Source organism: Arachis hypogaea, chromosome 12 (genome assembly GCF_003086295.3).
Source record: "Arachis hypogaea cultivar Tifrunner chromosome 12, arahy.Tifrunner.gnm2.J5K5, whole genome shotgun sequence".
Taxonomy (NCBI): domain Eukaryota; kingdom Viridiplantae; phylum Streptophyta; class Magnoliopsida; order Fabales; family Fabaceae; genus Arachis; species Arachis hypogaea.
The window spans coordinates 43,897,750-43,908,960 of NC_092047.1; the positions used below are offsets into that span (position 1 = coordinate 43,897,750).

At 37.9% G+C, this 11,211-nt stretch overlaps 1 non-coding gene across 1 annotated transcript; it reads left to right on the plus strand.

The window, feature by feature from the left end:
• Positions 1-7,168: 7,168 nt before the first annotated feature.
• On the plus strand, positions 7,169-7,276 carry LOC112730877 (small nucleolar RNA R71). Its single transcript, XR_003166681.1, has one exon. It is a non-coding gene; the product is annotated as a small nucleolar RNA R71 (small nucleolar RNA).
• Positions 7,277-11,211: the final 3,935 nt, after the last annotated feature.

The following is an 11,211-nucleotide window of genomic DNA, read 5'->3' on the forward strand; positions in this document are numbered from 1 at the left end:
AGAGAAATTTTTGAAAATTGAGAGAGATGAGAGTTAGCTAGGTGGTTTTGAAAAAGATGAGAGAGAAGAAGATATTATTTTCGAAAATTAAGGAAGAGAAGAGTTAGTTAGGAGGTTTTGAAAAAGATTAGAGAGAAGAAGAGAGATATTTTCAAAAATTAAGGAAGAAAAGAGTTAGTTAGGCGGTTTTGAAAAATAAGAGAGAGAAGATAAGAAGTAGTTTTTGAAAATTAGAGAAGAGAGAGTTAGTTAGGTGGTTTTGAAAAAGACGAGTGAGAAGATAAGATATTAATTAAGAAAAGATAAAAATAAAAAAATAAAAATAAAAGATAAGATAAGAAATAAAAAGATAAGATTAGAAAATTGATTTTGAAAAATATTTAATTTTTAAAAAATTTGAAATTTGAAAAAGATAAGATGAGATTTTTGAATTTTGAAAATGATGTGATATGATTTTGAAAAAGATAAGTGGTATGCGAAATTGTTACTCTGAGGTTGTAAAATTTGTTCTTCGTTCTCTCCCTGGCAATGGCGCCAATAACTGGTGCACAATACCATGGTCCAAACATAACTTCACAACTTCGCACAACTAACCAGCAAGTGCACTGAGTCGTCCAAGTAATAAAACCTTACGTGAGTAAGGGTCGATCCCACGGAGATTGTTAGTATGAAGCAAGCTATGGTCACCTTGTAAATCTCAGTCAGGCGGATATCAGATGGTTATGGAGTTTTCGAATTATAATAAATAAATAGAAAATAAAGATAGAAATACGTATGTAATTCATTGGTGAGAATTTCAGATAAGCGTATAGAGATGCCTTCGTTCTTCTGAACTTCTGCTTTCCTGCTGTCTTCATCCATTCAGTCCTACTCCTTTCCATGGCAAGCTTTCTGTAAGGGCATCACCGTTGTCAATGGCTACATCCCATCCTCTCTGTGAAAATGGTCCAAATGCTCTGTCATGGCATGGCTAATCATTTAGAGGTTCTCGATCATACTGGAATAGGATTTACTATCATTTTGCGTCTATCACTACGCCCAGCACTCGCGAGTTTGACGTTCGTCACAGCCATCCCATCCCAGATCCTACTCGGAATACCACAGACAAGGTTTAGACTTTCCGGATCTCAGGAATGGCCATCCATGGGTTCTAACTTATACCACGAAGATACTAATAACTCGGACTCGGTCCCCTGTATTAGATATCTAAGAGATACTCATTCTAGCTTGGTTGCATGTAGAACGGAAGTGTTTGTCAGGCACACGTTCATAAGTGAGAATGATGATGAGCGTCACATAATCATCACATTCATCATGTTCTTGGGTGCGAATGGATATCTTAGAAGCGGAATAAGTTGAATTGAATAGAAAACAGTAGTACTTTGCATTAGTTCATGAGGAACAGCAAAGCTCCACACCTTAATCTATGGAGTGTAGAAACTCTACCGTTGAAGATACATAAGTGATGAAGGTTCAGGCATGGCTGAGAGGCCAGCCCCCAAAACGTGATCACAGGATTAAAAATACAATCCAGGATGTCTAATACAATAGTAAAAAGTCCTATTTATACTAAACTAGCAACTAGGGTTTACAGAAGTAAGTAATTGATGCATAAATCCACTTCCGGGGCCCACTTTGTGTGTGATTGGGCTGAGCTTTAGCTTTCCACGTGCAGAGGCTTCTTCTGGAGTTGAACGCCAAGTTGTAACGTATTTTTGGCGTTCAACTATGGTTCGTGACGTGTTTCTGGCGTTTAACTCCAGACTGCAGCATAGAACTGGCGTTCAACGCAATTTTGCGTCGTCTAAACTCGGCCAAAGTATGGACTATTATATATTGCTGGAAAGCCCTCAATGTCTACTTTCCAACCCAATTGGAAGCGCTCCATTTGGAGTTCTGTAGCTCCAGAAAATCCACTTTTAGTGCAGGGAGGTCAGAATCCAACAGCATCAGCAGTCCTTCTTCAACCTCTGAATCTGATTTTTGCTCAAGTCCCTCAATTTCAGCCAGAAAATACTTGAAATCACAGAAAAACACACAAACTCATAGTAAAGTCTAGAAATGTGAATTTAACATAAAAACTAATAAAAACATCCCTAAAAGTAACTAGATCCTACTAAAAACATACTAAAAATAATGCCAAAAAGCGTATAAATTATCTGCTCATCACAACACCAAACTTAAATTGTTGTTTGTCCCCAAGCAACTGAAAATCAAATAGGATAAAAAGAAGAGAATATACTATAAATTCCAAACTATCAATGAAACATAGCTCCAATAGATGAGCGGGACTTGTAGCTTTTTGCCTCTTGAATAGTTTTGGCATCTCACTTTATCCATTGAAGTTCAGAATGATTTGCATCTATAGAAACTCAGAGTTCAGATAATGTTATTGATTCTCCTAGTTCCGTATATTGATTCTTGAACACAGCTACTTTATGAGTCTTGGCCGTGGCCCTAAGCACTTTGTTTTCCAGTATTACCACCGGATACATAAATACCACAGACACATAATTGGGTGAACCTTTTCAGATTGTGACTCAGCTTTGCTAAAGTCCCCAATTAGAGGTGTCCAGGGTTCTTAAGCACACTCTTCTTTTGCTTTGGACCTTGACTTTAACCGCTCAGTCTCAAGTTTTCACTTGACACCTTCACGCCACAAGCACATGGTTAGGGACAACTTGGTTTAGCCGCTTAGGCCAGGATTTTATTCCTTTAGGCCCTCCTATCCACTGATGCTCAAAGCCTTGGGATCCTTTTTATTTACCCTTGCCTTTTGGTTTTAAGGGCTATTGGCTTTTTGCTCTTGCCTTTTGGTTTTAAGAGCTTTTGGCTTTTTCTGCTTGCTTTTTCTCTTTTTTTTTTCTATATTTTTTTTCGCTATTTTCTCTCTTTTTTTTTTTCTGCAAGCTTTTGTATTCACTGCTTTTTCTTGCTTCAAGAATCATTTTTATGATTTTTCAGATAATCAAATAACATGTCTCCTTGTCATCATTCATTCAAGAGCCAACATATTTAACATTCATAAACAATAACTTCAAAAGACATAGGCACTGTTCAAGCATTCATTCAGAAAACAAAAAGTATTGTCACCACATCAATATAATTAAACTAAGTTCAAGGATAAATTTGAAACTCATGTATTTCTTGTTCTTTTGAATTAAAACATTTTTCATTTAAGAGAGGTGATGGATTCATAGGACATTCATAACTTTAAGACAATGTTACTAATTACTAATGATCATGTAATAAGACACAAATAAGGATAAGCACTTAACATAAAGAAAACAAAAAACAGAGAATTTAAGAACAAGGAATGAATCCACCTTAGTGATGGTGGCGTTTCCTTCTTGAGGAACCAATGATGTCCTTGAGCTCTTCTATGTCTCTTCCTTGTCTTTGTTGCTCCTCCCTTATTGCTCTTTGATCTTCTCTAATTTCATGGAGGATGATGGAGTGCTCTTGATGTTCCACCCTTAGTTGTCCCATGTTGGAACTTAATTCTCCTAGGGAGGTGTTGATTTGCTCCCAATAGTTTTGTGGAGGAAAATACATTTGAGGAATCTCCGGGATCTCATGGTGATGAGCTTCATGCGTCTCTTGAGATCCATGAATGGGCTCTCTTGCTTGCTCCATCCTTTTCTTAGTGATGGGCTTCTCTTCCTCAATGGGAATGTCTCCTTCTATGAAAGCTCCAACTGAGTAACATAGATGGCAAATAAGATGAGGAAAAGCTAGCCTTGCCCAGGGAGAGGGCCTTTCGGCTATTTTGTAGAGTTCAAGGGAGATGACTTCATGAACTTCTACTTCCTCTACAATCATGATGCTATGAATCATGATGGCCCGATCCACAGTAACTTCAGATCGGTTGCTAGTGGGGATGATGGAGCGTTGGATGAACTCTAACCATCCTCTAGCTACAGGCTTGAAGTCCAGTCTTCTTAGTTGAACCGGCTTGCCTTTGGAGTCAATCTTCCATTGAGCTCCTCCCACACATATGTCCATGAGGACTTGGTCTAACCTTTGATTAAAGATGACCCTTCTAGTGTAGGGGCGTGCATCTCCTTGCATCATGGGCAAGTTAAACACCAACCTCACATTTTCCGGACTAAAATCTAAGTATTTCCCCCGAACTATGGTGAGATAACTCTTTGGGTTCGGGTTCTTACTTTGATCATGGTTTTTTGGTGATCCATGCATTGGCATAGAACTCTTGAACCATTAGAATTCTGACTTGTTGGATGGGGTTTGTTAGAACTTCCCAACCTCTTCTTTGGATTTCATGTCGGATTTCCAGATACTCATTTCTCTTGAGCTTGAAAGGGACCTCGGGGATCACCTTCTTCTTGGCCACAACATCATAGAAGTGGTCTTGATGGGCTTTAGAGATGAATCTTTCCATCTCCCATGACTCGGAGGTGGAAGCTTTTGTCTTCCCTTTCCCTTTTCTAGAGGATTCTCCGGTCTTAGGTGCCATCAATGGTAATGGAAAAACAAAAAGCTTATGCTTTTACCACACCAAACTTAGAATATTGCTCGCCCTCGAGCAAGAGAAGAAAGAATAGATGAAGAAGAAGAAGAAAATATGGAGGAGAAGAATGAGAGGTGTATTCGGCCAAGAAGGGGAAGAGAGGGTTGTGTTGTGTGAAAATGAGGAAGAATGGAGGGCTTTATATAGGGAGGGGATGGGGGGTAAGGTTCAGCCATAAGGGTGGGTTTTGGGAGGGAATTTGATTTTCAATTTTGAAGGTAGGTGGGGTTTATGGGGAAGAGTGGATGGATGTGAGTGGTAAAGTGGTGATAGGGAAGAGAGATGGAGGTGATTGGTGAAGAGTTTTGGGGAAGAGTGTTTATTGGGAAGAGAGGATGAACATTGAGAAAAGGGAAGAGAGTGAGTGGTGGTAGGTGGGGATCCTGTGGGATCCACAGATCCTGAGATGATCCTGTGAGGTCCACAGATCTTGAGGTGTCAAGGATTTACATCTCTGCACCAATTAGGCATGTAAAATGCCTTTGCATGCAATTCTGGCGTTTAAATGCCGAATTGATGCTTGTTCTGGGCGTTCAGCGCCCAGATGTAGCATATTTCTGGCGTTGAACGCCAGTTCTGTGCTTGTTTCTGGCGTTCAGCGCCAGCTTTCCTCACTGTGCATTTCTGGCATCTGAACGCCAGGATGCTGCTTATTTCTGGCGTTCAACGCCAGATCTATGCTCTGTTCTGGCGTTGAACGCCAGCCAGATGCTCCTTACTGGCGTTTAAACGCCAGTAAGATCCTCCTCTAGGATGTGATTTTTCTTCCGCTGTTTTTGATTCCGTTTTCAATTTTTATATTTATTTTGTGACTCCACATGATCATGAACCTAATAAAACATGAAATAACAATAAAAATAAATTAAAATTAGATAAATAAAAATTGGGTTGCCTCCCAACAAGCGCTTCTTTAATGTCAATAGCTTGACAGTGGACTCTCATGGAGCCTCACAGATGTTCAAAGCATTGTTGAGACTTCCTAACACCAAACTTAGAGTTTGGATATGGGAGTTCAACACCAAACTTAGAGCTTGGTTGTGGGCTCCCAACACCAAACTTAGAGTTTGACTGTGGGGGCTTTGGTTGACTCTGTTTTGAGAGAAGCTTACTGTGCCTCTTTTCCATGTTTACAAAAGGATGACCTTGGGTTTTAAACACAAGGGAGTCCTCATTCAATTGAAGGACTAGTTTACCTCTGTCAACATCAATCATAGCTCTTGCTGTGGCTAGGAAGGGTCTTCCAAGGATGATGGATTCATCCTCATCCTTCCCAGTATCTAGGATTATGAAATCAGCAGGGATGTAAAGGCCTTCAACCTTTACTAACATGTCCTCTACTTGTCCATAAGCCTATTTTCTAGAATTGTCTACCATCTCTAATGAGATTTTAGTAGCTTGTACCTCAAAGATTCCCAATTTCTCCATTACAGAGAGTGGCATAAGGTTTATTCCTGATCCCAGGTCACACAGAGCCTTCTCAAAGGTTATGGTGCCTATGGTACAAGGTATTAGGAATTTTTCAGGATCCTGTTTCTTCTGAGGCAATCTCAGTTGATCCAATACATTTAGTTCATTGGTGAACAGGGGAGGTTCATCTCCCCAAGTCTCTTTACTAAATAAATTGGCATTCAGCTTCATGATTGCACCAAGGAACTTGGCAACTTGCTCTTTAGTAATATCCTCATTCTCTTCAGAAGAGGAATACTCATTAAAGCTCATGAAGGGCGTAAGGAGGTTTAATAGAATCTCTATGGTCTCTAGATGAGCCTCAGATTCCTTTGGTTCCTCAGAGGGGAACTCCTTATTAATCACTGGACTTCCCAGGAGGTCTTCCTCCTTGGGATTCACGTCCTCCCCTTCCTCTTTGAATTCGGCCATGATGGTTATATCAATGGCCTTGCACTCTCTCTTTGGATTCTCTTCTGTATTGCTTGGGAGAGTACTAGGAGGAGTTTCAGTGATCTTCTTACTCAGCTGGCCTACTTGTGCCTCCAAATTTCTAATGGAAGACCTTGTTTCATTCATGAAACTCAGAGTGGCCTTAGATAGATCAGAGACTAAGTTTGCTAAATTAGAGGTGTTTTGTTCAGAGTTCTCTGTCTGTTGCTGAGTGGATGATGGAAAAGGCTTGCTATTGCTAAACCTATTTTTTCCACCATTATTAAAGCCTTGTTGAGGCTTTTGATCCTTCCATGAGAGATTTGGGCGATTTCTCCATGAGGGATTATAGGTGTTTCCATATGGTTCACCCATGTAATTCACCTCTGCTATTACAGGGTTTTCAGGATCATAAGCTTCTTCTTCAGAAGATTCCTCTTGAGTACTGTTGGATGCAGCTTGCATTCCATTTAGACTCTGAGAAATCATATTGACTTGCTGAGTCAATATTTTATTCTGAGCCAATATGGCATTCAGAGTATCAATTTCAAGAACTCCCTTCTTCTGAGGTGCTCCATTACTCACAGGATTCCTCTCAGAAGTGTACATGAACTGGTTTTTAGCAACCATGTCAATGAGTTCTTGAGCTTCTGCAGGTGTTTTCTTTAGGTGAATGGATCCACCTGCAGAAGTATCCAATGACATCTTAGCTAATTCAGACAGACCATCATAGAATATATCCAGGATGGTCCATTCTGAAAGCATGTCAGAAGGACACTTTTTGGTCAGTTGCTTGTATCTCTCCCAAGCTTCATAGAGGGATTCACCTTCTTTCTGTCTGAAGGTTTGAACATCCACTCTAAGCTTGCTCAGCTTTTGAGGAGGAAAGAACTTGGCTAAGAAAGCCGTGACCAGCTTATCCCAAGAGTTCAGGCTATCTTTGGGTTGAGAGTCTAACCACACTCTAGCTCTGTCTCTTACAGCAAACGGGAAAAGCATGAGCCTGTAGACTTCAGGATCTACTCCATTAGTCTTAACAGTATCACAGATCTGCAAGAATTCAGTTAAGAACTGAAAAGGATCTTCAGATGGAAGTCCATGAAACTTGCAGTTTTGTTGCATCAGAGAAACTAATTGAGGTTTAAGCTCAAAATTGTTTGCTCCAATGGTAGGGATGGAGATGCTTCTTCCATGTAAATTGGAATTAGGTGCAGTAAAGTCACCAAGCATCCTCCTTGCATTATTATTATTTTCGGCTGCCATCTCCTCTTCCTCTTCGAAAATTTCTGTAAGGTTATCTCTGGATTGTTGTATTTTAGCTTCTCTTAGTTTCCTCTTCAGAGTCCTTTCAGGTTCAGGGTCTGCTTCAACAAGAATGTTCTTGTCCTTGCTCCTGCTCATATGAAAAAGAGGGAACAGAAAAATAATAATAATAGGGATCCTTTTTGCCCAAGTATAGAGGTTCCCCTGTGTGAGTAGAAGAAGAAAAGAATGTAATGTAAAGAAGGGAAGAAGAGAAAATTCGAACACAGATGGAAGAGGGGGTTCGAATTTGGGTGAGATGAAGTGTTAGTAGATGAATAAATAATTAGAAGGAGATGAGAGAGAAAGAGGATTTTCGAAAATAAAATTTTGAAAAGGGGTTAGTGATTTTCAAAAATTAGGAATAAAATCAAATTAAAAATTAAAAATTGAAACAATTAGTTAATTAAAAAGAATTTTTGAAAAAGAGGGAAGAGATTTTCGAAAATTAGAGAGAGAGAGTTAGTTAGGTAGTTTTGAAAAAGATAAGAAACAAACAAAAAGTCAATTAGTTAGTTGAAACAAATTTTAAAAATCAAATTTTAAAAGATAAGAAGATAAGAAGTTAGAAAAGATATTTTAGAATCAAATTTTTGAAAAAGATATGATATGAAAATATATGATTTTAAAAAGGATAAGATAAAAAGATATTTTTGAAAAGTTATGATTGAAATTAGTTTTGAAAAATATTTGATTTTTAAAATCACAATTAATGACTTGATTCACAAGAAATCACAAGATATGATTCTAGAACTTAAAGTTTGAATCTTTCTTAACAAGTAAGTAACAAACTTAAAATTTTTGAATCAAAACATTAATTGTTGATGATATTTTTGAAAATTATGAGATAAAGTTAAGAAAAATATTTTTGAAAAATAATTTTAAAATTTTTGAAAATAAATAAAAAAATGAAAAAGATTTGATTTTTGAAAAAGATTTTGAAAAAGATAAGATTTTTAAATTGAAAATTTGATTTGACTCATAAGAAACAATTGAATTTTAAAATTTTTTGAAAAAGTCAATCCAAATTTTCAAATTTTATGAGAGAAAAAAGGAAAGATATATTTTTTTATTTTTGAATTTTTAATGATGAAAGAGAAAAACATGAAAAAGACTCAATGCATGAAAATTTTGGATCAAAACAATGAATGCATGCAAGAATGCTATGAATGTCAAGATGAACACCAAGAACACTTTGAAGATCATGATGAACATCAAGAACATATTTTTGGAAATTTTTATATGCAAAGAAAACATGCAAGACACCAAACTTAGAAATCTTTAATGCTTAGACTCTATGAATGCAAAAATTCACATGAAAAACAATAAAAGATACAAAACAAGAAAACATCAAGATCAAACAAGAAGACTTACCAAGAACAACTTGAAGATCATGAAGAACACTATGAATGCATGATTTTTTCGAAAAATACAAGATAAACATGCAATTGACACCAAACTTAAAATCTGACTCAAGACTCAAACAAGAAACAAAAAAATTATTTTTGATTTTTTGATTTTCTAAATTTTTTTTTGGATTTTTTGAAAATTATTTGAAAAAAAAAATAAGGATTTCAAAATTTTTAATATGAATTCCAAGAATCTTGTGCTCTTTAGTCTAAAGCTCCAATCTGAGGGTTAGACATGGCTTAATAGCCAGTCAAGCTTTAGCATGTAAATCAGGTGGATCAGGAACAGCAGCAGGTGGATTAGCAACAACTAGCTTGCTCTTGATAATGTTGGGTTGGAAGCCCCAGTCCAAATAAATTTAGACATGGCTTTACAGCCAGCCAGGCTTCACATGCTTCATGAAACTCTAGAATTCATTCTTAAAAATTCTGAAGAACATAATAAAAAAATTTTTGAAAAGAATTTTTATTTTTTTTTCGAAAATAAAGGAGAAATTTTTGAAGATTTTTGAAAATAAAACAAAAAAAAATTACCTAATCTGAGCAACAAGATGAACCGTCAGTTGTCCAAACTCGAACAATCCCCGGCAACGGCGCCAAAAACTTGGTATGCGAAATTGTTACTCTGAGGTTGTAAAATTTGTTCTTCGTTCTCTCCCTGGTAATGGCGCCAATAACTGGTGCACAATACCATGGTCCAAACATAACTTCACAACTTTGCACAACTAACCAGCAAGTGCACTGGGTCGTCCAAGTAATAAAACCTTACGTGAGTAAGGGTCAATCCCACGGAGATTGTTGGTATGAAGCAAGCTATGGTCACTTTGTAAATCTCAGTCAGGCGGATATCAGATGGTTATGGAGTTTTCGAATTATAATAAATAAATAGAAAATAAAGATAGAAATACTTATGTAATTCATTGGTGAGAATTTCAGATAAGCGTATAGAGATGCCTTCGTTCTACTGAACTTCTGCTTTCCTGCTGTCTTCATCCAATCAGCCCTACTCCTTTCCATGGCAAGCTTTCTGTAAGGGCATCACCGTTGTCAATGGCTACATCCCATCCTCTCTGTGAAAATGGTCCAAATGCTCTGTCACGACATGGCTAATCATCTGGAGGTTCTCGATCATATTGGAATAGGATTTACTATCCTTTTGCGTCTGTCACTACGCCCAGCACTCGCGAATTTGACGTTCGTCACAGCCATCCCTTCCCAGATCCTAATCGGAATACCACAGACAAGGGTTAGACTTTCCGGATCTCAGGAATGGCCATCCATGGGTTCTAACTTATACCACAAAGATACTAATAACTCGGACTCGGTCCTCTGTATTAGATATCTAAGAGATACTCATTCTAGCTTGGTTGCATGTAGAACGGAAGTGTTTCTCAGGCACGTGTTCATAAGTGAGAATGATGATGAGCGTCACATAATTATCACATTCATCATGTTCTTGGGTGCGAATGGATATCTTAGAAGCAGAATAAGTTGAATTGAATAGAAAACAGTAGTATTTTGCATTAATTCATGAGGAACAGCAGAGCTCCACACCTTAATCTATGGAGTGTAGAAACTCTACCTTTGAAGATACATAAGTGATGAAGGTTCAGGCATAGCCGAGAGGCCAGCCCCCAAAACGTGATCACAGGATAAAAAATACAATCCAGGATGTCTAATACAATAGTAAAAAGTCCTATTTATACTAAACTAGCTACTAGGGTTTACAGAAGTAAGTAATTGATGCATAAATCCACTTCTGGGGCCCACTTGGTGTGTGCTTGGGCTGAGCTTTAGCTTTCCACGTGCATAGGCTTCTTCTGGAGTTGAATGCCAAGTTGTAACGTGTTTTTGGCGTTCAACTCTGGTTCGTGACGTGTTTCTGGCGTTTAACTCCAGACTGCAGCGTAGAACTGGCGTTCAATGCCCTTTTGCGTTGTCTAAACTCGACCAAAGTATAGACTATTATATATTGCTGGAAAGCCCTGGATGTCTACTTTCCAACCCAATTGGAAGCGCGCAATTTGAAGTTCTGTAGCTCCAGAAAATACACTTTTAGTGCAGGGAGGTCAGAATCCAACAACATCAGCA